Source organism: Lipophrys pholis (genome assembly GCF_963383615.2).
Source record: "Lipophrys pholis genome assembly, chromosome: 6".
NCBI classification, from domain to species: domain Eukaryota; kingdom Metazoa; phylum Chordata; class Actinopteri; order Blenniiformes; family Blenniidae; genus Lipophrys; species Lipophrys pholis.
Window position 1 is genome coordinate 30,368,951 of NC_137629.1, and position 11,717 is coordinate 30,380,667.

Sequence of the window (11,717 nt, forward strand, 5' to 3'; positions counted from 1 at the left end):
CTACAATTTTAAAAACGGATGTACTACTGCTTTTGTCCATTTGGTGGCAGTAGTGAGCCGATGACTTGTCGTCCTTGCACTTTGTTTTTACTTGTTAGTTGTAGATCTATTCTTGTGTCTGCACACGTGGATTCTTACTCTTGGACTTGGAACACGCGGAATCCTCAAGTGACTCATTGCACCCCCTTGTGGTACAAATTGGTATTAGAAAGGCTAAATGACCCACGGCCAGCTCATTAACTTTACTTTAAATCCCAGAACAGAACAGAACACAGACGAAAACCTTTGTTTTGTCACAGTTTATTTACTTTATTCATGTTTTATTTAGAATATTGTACATATCGTGTCTGTAACCCGTTGACCATATATGGTGACTTCCTGTTTCTGCAGGCTTGTTGTGCTTCAGTATGTTGGTGAGAGTGGGCGTGTCCTCCAGCGTTTGGCGTTAAAACAGTTAAAGTTAAAGATTGGATAGAGAACACCCAATTATCTGCCGAGGAACAGCAGCCTTGAGCCTTTTTGTTATTTTTCGAGTGTGTGACCCTATTTGGTGACTTCCTGTTTCTGATTACTTTCTGTTTATTTCACATTAAGAGTGTTGAGTTGCAGAAAAGATTCAGTGAAGGTGCGTTTGGTTCGCCTACCTGCTGAATTCATTTGTTGGATTTCCGCTCAGAAGCATTTTTCTTTTTCCTCTAAACTTTGAATCGAGACACTGGAGGCGGTGAACAGCCGCTTGTGTTCAAGGTTCTAAAAACAATAAGTCCCTATACTTGACCCGATTCCCAGTCAGTATTTCCTTGTAGTTTTACTTGTTTTGAACTCTGAAGCCACATTCAGGAAGACCTCCACATCATCGGTCCGAACCAGGGGTCTGCAACCTTTTTGACCTAAAGAGCCAATTCTGTCGTTTTCCATCAAATCACATTTAACTGGAGCCACAAAACACATTTAACCTTTAAAAGTTTTTTTTTTTTTCATTATGTAGTTCTGTGTGCCCCCCCCCCCCCCCCCCCCAATTTCAAGCTTTAGTCATTTTAGGTTTTTTAAAGCTGTTTTAGCAGCTTTTTCTCCTTCATCTACTGGTTATAGATTTTTAACCCTATTTAGTTGTAAAAATCAGTCCAAAAAGGACTTTGTGTGTGTACATACAATGAAAACAGGATAAAATGTTAATTTAGGCATCTTTTTATTTTTGTTTTTAAATGTTCAGGGAGCCACTAGAGCGGCGCCAAAGAGCCTCATGTGGCTCCCGAGCCGCAGGTTGCAGAACCCTGGTCCAAACAAACCAAACGTACAGGGAGAAATACCTGCTTTTGTAAATACTGCTTTCCTCATGTTGCCACTTCCTGTCACAGAGGACGTCATCGTTTGCGTTTTCTAAATTCCATTCACTTAGAATTACAACAGTTTCTGCAACTTTTCCAAAACTTTAGTTTATTTATTTAGTCGACAGGTTTCGCAGCTGCTTCCCAACTGGGTGGAAAATGTCTCCTCCGCTCTCGCCGACCTCTGAACTGTTGTCAGCGGCTGATTTGTGTTAATGAGCCTCGTCTCCTCCCGGCTGTTTCAATGATCTCACCCGGGCCGATAAAACGTTGGGTCGATTGCCCCCGAATGGGCGAGTCCATAAAGAAGACTTGTTCGCGGTGAGTCAGCGACGCCTCTTTGACTCACCGCCCGTCTCACACCTGAGATCACCTCCACTGTTTCTCCCCATCAGATGAGTCACGGGCAAATATTCAGACGGTTACGGCTCCTTTTTTTTTTTTTTTTTTTCAACTCGGGCTGGTAGTGGAGTTTTTGGAGGTCTGGGGTGGGACAGGTCGCCTCTCCATCGCTTCTTCACTGCAATTCTTCGTTTGTCCTCTGGGGGAATTTACATTTTCTTTTAGAGCAGTTAACCACCTGAACAAAACAACACAAACAACTCAATTTGTTTTTCCTTGAAAAGTATCGTAATCCATTAACTCTGCAAAATAAATCGCCAATTCATCATTACCGTGACACCAACAAGCGCAATATACACAAAGCGATCGTCCCAGCTCTGCAATCACTCTCCGGTGATTACATGCTTGTCAGGCGGCGACAGGAAGTGACCCGGCAGCCGTGTCTGGCTCCGTGTTGGCAGCGTGACAGCAGCGTCTAATTTAACCCACCGAGCACCCGAACACACTCGGGTCATGAATTACACTCCGAGCTAAACACCTTTCTGACATTGGAACCATCGCAGACGGAGAGACGCAAAAAGACTCATTTCAAGTGGCCAGCTGGAAAACTTTTAAACACATTTAAATGACCCAACTACAACAGTACTCAAGTTTTAAAGTTTTATAGTACTGCAATAATCCTCGCTTCGGACTCGAATGTGCAGTTTTGTGCTGTTTGTCCAGATCAAAGTGACTTGAAAGAGCAAAATATGCTGACTGGAGCACAGGAGGCTACTTATTAGCAACAAGAGCTAAATAACCACTTTTAGATCTTTTTTTTACACAAAACACATTAATATATGGAACAAAGAAGATTTTACTGTAACTCTTAAAAAAAATAACATATAAACTCAAACATGATCTTCAAGAAGTATTCACAGACGATAGTTTTCTAAAATGTTTAAAGAAATGTTTAAAATGTTTAAAGGCGATGGTTTTTACAAAGTGTTCACAAACTATGGTTTTCTGACTTATTTAAAGAAGGTTTTCTAAAGTCTTCACTGGTCTTGATCTTTTTTTAAATGTTTGGTGACAATCATTTCTATTGAGGCATATTGTATTCACGTGAATTTTTTTTACATCGGTTCGGTTTTTCTGAATTAACAAGATAATTATCTCATAATTATGAGACAAAATAAATTCTATAAAAAAATGTACTCTGTTTTTCTGAATTAATGAGATAATGGTTACAGAAAAAAATATAAAAATTGGCGTTTTTTTCTGAATTAATAAGATAATTTTTTCAGAATTTTTTTTTAAATTGACTCTGTTTTTGTACATTAATGTGACGGTGGTGCTTCTCAATCCAGACAGACGCTCCAGTAGACCGTGGTAGGAAATAGGAATGTTTTATCCAGTTTTACACCGATCGGATCTGTTGAACATTGCAGTGTTTCTCCAGGAACTCGCACGCTTCATGGCTATTTCAGATGCATCATCACAATACATTTTTTAAGTATTTTCTGAGTCCCATATATTCGTGGGGTGATACTGGCTGTGGGTATTAGGTGGTTGTATGGTTCCTGTGTTATTTTGTTTGTTTCCATTAAGGGTTTCAACTTGGTTTTTAGTGTCATTTTCTTTTCTTCTGTATGATCTTTTTTTCCAGTTTTTCATAGGCGTCCCCATCTTCTATCATCATTTCTTACTGTTTCTCATGTGTCCGTGTCCATGATGACTGTTGTCCTCCCTTTATTAGCCGGTAGAATAGTGATGATTTTATCTTGTCCGAAGCCAAGTATTGCTTTTTCCTCTTTCATTGTGATGTTGCTGTGAGTGATATTCACTGGTTTTATTATCTCTGCTACTGTGTTGTTCTGCTTTGAGTCCCTGGTTCCGGATTTTTTGATGTGGAGGTTCTGTGTGGTATTTTTTTTTCAGGGTGCAATGGCAAAGTTTAATCCTCCGTTTAAAACTGTTTTTTTGTCTGTTTCCATGAGGGTGCATGTCCAAAGTTTCCGTAGCCATTTTTCATTGGTTATTGCGTGTGTTTCGTGCACCTGGGCCGAAACACGCCAGCAAGGTAAAAACATTCCTGCTTCCCTTGTCGTTAAAAAAAAAATCCATACTAAACGTTTAAGAACGACAAAATGAACATTTGATTTAATTTGATTTGCTGAGTATATTTTAGACATGTGAGTACAACAACAACAAAAACACAAACATAACAGAGCAAAGCAGACAAATAAAAGTAACAGATAACTAAATAAATAGATAGATGGTCCAACATATCCAAGATAGAGTAGGAAAAGGCTAATGTTATTTACTCGTACCCCTTCTTTACCTCAACCATCAGTCATTCATACACCTGTAGTCTTTTGATACACATATTTACCAACAAAATCTATATATCCGTTGTTACAAGAAAAGTAGTAAACAGCAATATAAATAAAAAATAATAAATTGTCCTTACACCCGTGTCTACAGCCCATCCTACCTCACAATTATGAGAAAATTATCTAATTAATTCAGCAAAAAAGAATAGATTTTTATTTTGTCAGGTGAATGCAATATGCTTCTATAGGTGTCTTGGAGAGTTCGCAGACGATGGTTTCTAAAGTGTTCACACTCTGGGTTTTTTTCTGAAAATGTTTGAACGATGGATTGAAGCGTTCTCACTCTTGGTTCTGTGTCATTGGTTCTCTCTGGATGGTGTTGCTGAGTCCATGCGGTGGTTTCCACCAGAGGGGATGAAGCCCCCCCCCCCCCCCCCCCCCCCCCCCATGGATGCTGTCTGTCTTCTATATCACTGTCTTACTGAGTCGTATTTTCCATTTCACAGCATTTCACTTTTTCAGCACTTATTTTTGAGGTCTAAGAGTTTTGTTTTTTAATGTCAGGTCACGAAAAATTGGATTTTAACACGTCACTCTGGATTTTGAAGCAAATAAAAATCTACGATTAATTTATTTAAATTTTGTTTTAATGAAGCTAGTGAGCAGTTTCCTGCCTGCGGGTGATGATTTGTGGAGTAAGATAGAAGCGGCCCTTGAATTTTTGTGATTTTGTTTTTTTCAAATGTTATTCTTGCGGTTTTTCAATCTCGCCGGAACATCCATCACTGTACTTCAGCTGTTGGCAGGCGTAACAAACCTCCCACCCACACAGTGCTGCCGCCCACCCTGCCAGCACGCCGCCGGCCACTTACCACAGCCCTCTTAACCCTGATGGAGTGAAAAGGAGGGGGGGGGGGTGGGCACTTATCGACAGGAGAAATAGCTGAAGGAAGGAAACAAACAACCTTTCTGTTCAGCGGTAACCCGTCAAATTTTCATATCGGTGGACGTCGTTGATTATCTCCCCGCACAGCTGCTGGGAAACCCGGACTCCTGCTTTCAGACGACGGTCGTCTCTCCACGCATGGAAGCACATCAAGCATATGTTCATCTCACGGTCGCGTTTGTTTCGCAGGGTTACCGTGTTACTGCTGATCCCAGAGTGGAGAACGTTCAACAAGACAACACAGTTTGTTTTATGGCTCTGATTGAGAGAGAGAAAACCTCTAATTATGTACATTTAGTGATAAAGAGATAAAGGTAAAGATTTTTCTCTTTGTTCTAATAAAAGATTGTAACTGTTTTCATGTAATGAGTAAAGTAAGGGATTTTTTGCAAAATCAGTAATTAGATTATCGTTACTTTCCCCCAAGCGGCTGTTTTACTAAACCGTGATTTTGTCTTGTGAGACTCATAACGATGACGTATCAGCCGCCTGATGTCGACGTAAACAACAGACAGTTTAATGATCAACAGGAGACAACATCGGGCGACGGAGAGAGCAGGACCGAGCAGTGTACAATGCTCGAAAGTACCGACATCACTTTGAATTCGACTCAGTAAAAGGTGAGAAAAACACAAATCGCCGTGCAATCTGCGCGGGAAGAAAACGTTTTTCTACAGCAAAAAATTCCACCTCAAATCTGAGCAAAGCAGCGAGAAACGACAGCGTTTCACACGACAACATCGAATCCGTAAAAAAAAAAAGAAAAGTGATGCGTTTTCACTGCAACAGCGTTCAATGCTGACAATGACATAGTTAGTCTCCCGGGCCACAGGAGGGCGCTGTTGCTTGTTTTCGTTATGAAAACACTCAAGGCGTGCAGAGACTAATACGCTATAAAAGTGAACAAAATGGAGAGAACCCGACATTCGTATAGGCTGATGACGAATCGGATGCTATCAGGGGTGAGTCTCAACTCAACTATTAAACCTCCGATATGGAAGATAAAACTAGAATACGGACCACAAGTCATACCACTACGGGTCTGCCATATTTCTTTACAGGCGCTTGAGCTGAAGGAACTATTTACCATGGGGGAGGGAGATGTGTATGCGCAGTAAGAGTGCTCCATAGCCTCCAACAGTCTGCTGTGAAGGAAAAGTTCCACCTTGGGAGCCGGTAATGAAAAAGTCACGGATGACTGGAAGTTTCAGAGCATCTCAATATACCCACTGTTAGCTATAGCATTAGCACTGTCCGAAGAGTTAAAAGCAGCTCCGTTACTATTGCATCAAACTCCTGCTTTCTGGTCGAGTATCGTTGTAGTTAGCATTAGCCTATAGTTAGCATTTGCCTGTGTTCAGCGTTTTAAATTTATATTTTCCTCTTCTTAAAAAGGTTGTTTTTTTTTTGTGAGAAGAAGAGGCTCTATGATCTGGGAGTTCGGGCTTCTTAAAAGAAAAAATTAACAACGACTGAAGCAGCAACAAAACAGCTGAGAAGCAACCAACATGCAGTGGGATAAACCATTTTTTTTACCCATAATCCTTCAGGAGGGCGTTGGAGGCATGGAGTGAAGTCAAACACTCAGCTGAGCATGCATTATGTAGCGCCAGTCTCTCCGAGCAAAAACACGCTGTGAGTTGCACAGCTTGCTTTTACTAATTCAGTGTATAGTGCTGCTCCACCAGCTGGCGCACACACACACACACACACACACACACACACACACACACACACACACACACACACACACACACACACACACACACACACACACACACACACACACACACACACACACACACACACACACACACACACACACACACACACACACACACAGTCGAAAACAAAGAAAAGTTTCTGGTGTTGAGCACCTTTTGCTGCAGATTTTCGCTTCAACATCGTTTTCAGCCAGATTTTATATTCTCTTCTTGCACCATCAGCAGAAAATGTGAAAAAATTCTTCCGACAAACGATATAATTAGAAAGATAAAACATCTTTTCCGTGAGGCTTTGTGAAGACTTGTGCAGCTTTAGACTCTTATATTTGTATGAAATCATGTAAAGATGTTTAAACACACTCATATTTAAAATAGTAATGAAAAAAAGATAAGAACAAGGTTAAATGTTATGCCTGTATGATGAAAGAAATAAGCATAATGCCAAAAATGTGTGGACAATTAAAATTATAAAGAATAATGAACACATACTATCAACCCATTGAATGCAGTCAAAGTATCACATACTGGATGTGATGCTCAGCATCACTGTATAAAATAAGAAAATTTTCAATGAAAAGTTTAAACCTTTTTTAAAAAGATTTGTCTCTCAAGATATTCTTTTTGAGGTCAAATGTGTTTAAAATGACAAATTTCACCATTTTATGACAAAGCTGTGTAAAACTAAAATAAAAGATGAAATGAAAAAGTCTTGAAAAATATTAGAAAAAAATTTTGATTAATAAAAAACAGAAAAACTGATCAAACTAACATTTAAATATTAGCGATATAACGTTGAAAAGACAATAATATCAAAATGAGTAAACATGAAAGTAAACATTTGTGAAATATCTTTAAATGACAACAAATATCAAAGTAATATTAAAAAACTGAATAAAAAAACTTCAAAAGACATAACACAATGTCAAAATACTTTATATATCAATATACAATGTATTAAATGAATAAAAGATAAACCTATTAAAACCTGATTTAAAGAGAGTGACAAAATTTAAATATATTGCATCTTTATTTCAAAGAATAGAAAACAAAATTTAAATATAGAAATAGGTTGAGAAGATAATAGAAGAAGAAACACTTTCTTGGTTTTTACTTTTAACCATTCCTTCATGTTTTTATCTTTTATCTTCATGTTTTTTTAGCCAATCATCTTCCTCCTTTCCCCCCCTGCACTGATTTCAATGTCGTCCTCCCCCTTTACCGTTCCACTGAGATACAAATGGGCCGACGCCTCGCTGGCGATGTGGAACCCTCGTCCTCTTCCTCCATCGTCCATCGCCTACAGGGAGGAGGAGGAGGGTGGAAGAGGAGGCGTGCAGCTTCCATATATTGTCCTAGACCTAGAAAGTCGCCGGAGTCACTGAAGTGTGCACATGTGACGTGTGTGTGTTGTGTGTGTGTGTGTGTGTGTGTGTGTGTGTGTGTGTGTGTGTGTGTGTGTGTGTGTGTGTGTGTGTGTGTGTGTGTGTGTGTGTGTGTGTGTGTGTGTGTGTGTGTGTGTGTGTGTACATGATGTACAGGCACATCTATCTTGGCGAGCGATCAGCTCATAGCAGCGGAGATGCCACCGCCATGTTATCAGAGATAATAATCTGTTCCTGCAATGTACCAGTAACTGATTACTATCAGGGAGTTAGTTACTGAGTTACAGTTACTGAAGTCTCGGTGAGCTCGTTATTTTTGTCATGGGTGAAAACATGAGCAGAGCCGCTGTCTCTCCCTACCTCACACCGATGGGAAAGACGCATCATTTGCGTGCTGACGACGTTTCACTAAAGAGTTATTGATGCCGGAACTTTAGCGAGCTGCTCTCAGCAGGAGTATCTGTGTCTGGGTCTAATCCACCATTTAAGTCCAGTGTCTTCACATACCTGCTCCATGTGGCGTATCTCAAGTGTCTATGTACCTCTTTGTTTACTTGCCAACGTACGCTCTAACTAGCCCGACCTGCCAAATATAGCATTGTACCGTAGCGCAGCGCAGAGGATTATGGACATTCCTTCCCGAGACTTTATTTCTACGTTTTGCGTAGTTCTACATAAATAGTTCTGCGTTTCTGTTAATTTATCGTCCTCGGTTATCGTTCCTTTATTGTTCTCAGATCGTTGTCATCTTGTTCAGGCAGGTGTTTTGTTAAACTGTGTGACAAAGTGACTGAGGCGGATGTCGCGGGTGGTGCATTTGAGTACAGATTAAAAAAATCTGAACTCTTGCGTTTCACATGAAAACTATTTATAAAAGTATAATATTTGTATATAATATGGTTTCAGTTAATGGATCAACATTAGGCAATGAGCCGCAGGTTGGCCACCCCTGTTATAGAGCATCTTCCTCCCACTCACTGAGCGGATGAGTCATTAGTCTGACCCACACTGTGCTAACAGCTCAGCTAATCTGCTAACTCCATCAGTTCAATCAAATTCAGTGTCGCTTTACTTTGTTCATAAGTATTTTGGTCTCATCTTTTCAGGCAAGTAGGATTTTACAACACAATGCAAAATAGTAACTGCATTATGTTCTGAAGTTGTTGGTTGGTGGCTGAGTGATCGGATGATGGAGGGATGAACAAGTGACATTCAGGATGAATGCAAATAAAGCAATCTGATTAAATGTCAGTGAAGAAGGAGTCTCATGTGGAGAGGATCTTTTGTTTCTTTCCATTTGTTTGTCGTCAGGTTGAATGAGTTTAATATGAAAATGTCACCATGTGGGTTTGTACTCGCCTCTGTTCACCAACACCTCTGAGTCTTTGTTGTGATTTTCTGTGTTTATTTACTATTAGCAATGCTCGTTCATGGTCGTGGCCCCGAGGCCACAGGTTTCCATCCACTGCTTCTGACCAGAAGAGATGATATGTTCTTCAGTTTTACATAATGTTACGCAGGAGTTTGATTCATGTGTGTTGTGATCTTCAGCCTGAATCTGATGTCTGGCCTCCTTTGCTCTTTATACAGATATATCAATATTGAATATTGGATTTCTACCATGGTGTATACACACATTGAGATGGTATTGGTGGTACAGTGAAGTGTCATCAGCGTAATACTTGACATTCGGTTAATTCTGACGAGGAATAACGCACCACATGAGGGCTTTTATTTTTTCAGTTTTAATAATACTGCTAAAACAGGAAACTAACTTTTTCAATTACCTGCTTCAGCTAAAACAGTTGAATACTTCCATGATTACAGAATGAAAGCAGAAATACGCAGAATGAGCAGAAAGTTTGAGCTGGAGTGTTTGCAGGTCTCACTTTGGGCTGATGGTGAGCTTTAAATGTTCGATGAGACCTTTGCCGCCGTCGGCTTGTTGATTTATTAAACCGTCGGTTCAGCTTGTGACCTTTTGAGGTGAAACATGTCGCAGTTGATTAAAGAGACAAGCAGCTGTCCTGTTATTCCGGTTACATTTGCTCCCACCTTTGCAGGTTAACGTGCCTGAGGCTCGTTACTGTAGCGACGGTCATTCAGCTCTCAGCAGAGCGGCAAACACGTCAAAACAGCCCGGTCAAGTTTTAGGTGTAATTATACCAATGTTTTACATCTCAATTTTACATATCCTCAAATTTGTATCTTAGTGTCTCATGCCATCTTCATCAAATGTGTGACTACGATGATCATCTTCACTCATTTTCCTGACAGATAAAAGAGTTATATATTCAATCTGATCCTGAGTGGAAATCGTAGACCCAGTGATGTCCCCTTTAATCCGTCATATCTGACTTGCAGGAAGCTGGCGCTTTAGCAGAACCTATTAGACATTATCATGAAATAAAATATGCAGGTTGGAATTAGCCCACTCCACACAGACGGCCTCCAAACTCTGAGGAATTCCTTTGCCTTCCAGTCGCTGCTGTGGGAATAACTTGTCACACTGAGTCAAATGAATAAATAATGAGTTGGAGCTGCAGAACTAGCAAGGCAATTGCAGGCATTATTAATTCATTCGCCAGAGTCTGCAACATTTATTCTCCGTCTATTTGGTGACGTTGGCATGTTGTGGCTGAGCAGACGGAATGATTGTATCGAGCACAAACATCAGGAAACAAAGGAAATGTGTGTTTCAAGTGAGGAGGACTCATTCTGAGACTTTATGAAGGTTTATTCTTTAATCTGTGGACCAAACCCTAAAAACTCAAGTTCTCTGTTGTTACCAGTCAGACTGTGGCTCAGTTGGTCGAGTTGTCGTCTCTCAATCGGAAGGTTGTGGGATCGATTCTCGATCTCCACATGTTGAAGTGTCCTTGAGCAAGACTCTAAACCCCAAACTGCTCCCACCGGGTGGACGAAGCACCTTGCATGGTAACTGCCTCCATTGGTTTGTGGCAGTGGTGGCTGGGAAAGGTTAGAGAGTTAAAATAAAAGAACCTGAAGTAAATAAAACTCTAATTTTCAAATAATACAAATGCATAACTTGCCCCTGTGCTCAGGTACCACTACTATTAAGTGTACCACAGTTTGACGATCTCAACAGCTTGATACTGAAGTCCTTCTTTCCTCTTCACTGTAACCTCATATAAAACTGCCGGCTTCATCGATCATGAAACCGAGCTGGTGTTTAATCAAGACTGTTATCTGAAGCCTAATGTTCCTCACATAATGCTGTGCAAACGCCGCCTGGAAGCAAAACAGTGGTCCCATCATGCTTTGACTTGATGTAGTTAGCTCTTCACTTTATGTTTATAATTTATAATTATAACATTATAAATCCTGCCTGTGTGCAAAATATGCAACAAAGAATTTACACATGATTTAAAAATAATTCAACTCTTTATCTCCTCAATGCTAGACATGTAGCCACGAGATGCCTAAACTAAAGCCAAGGTTAATCCTAGTGTTATATTTAAACACCATACAATTAAAAAAACATGTTTTTGTTGTGTAGATATATGTTAACTTAATGTTTCATGCATCTAAAATCTTCTGTTTTGTCGATGATATCGTCCTATTCATATTGTCTGTCCATCATGAGCTTTCTTATCGGGGATTTTCTGCTTCTTGTATCAAATACAGAGTTTAAAATGCAATATATTAGTGACAAAATA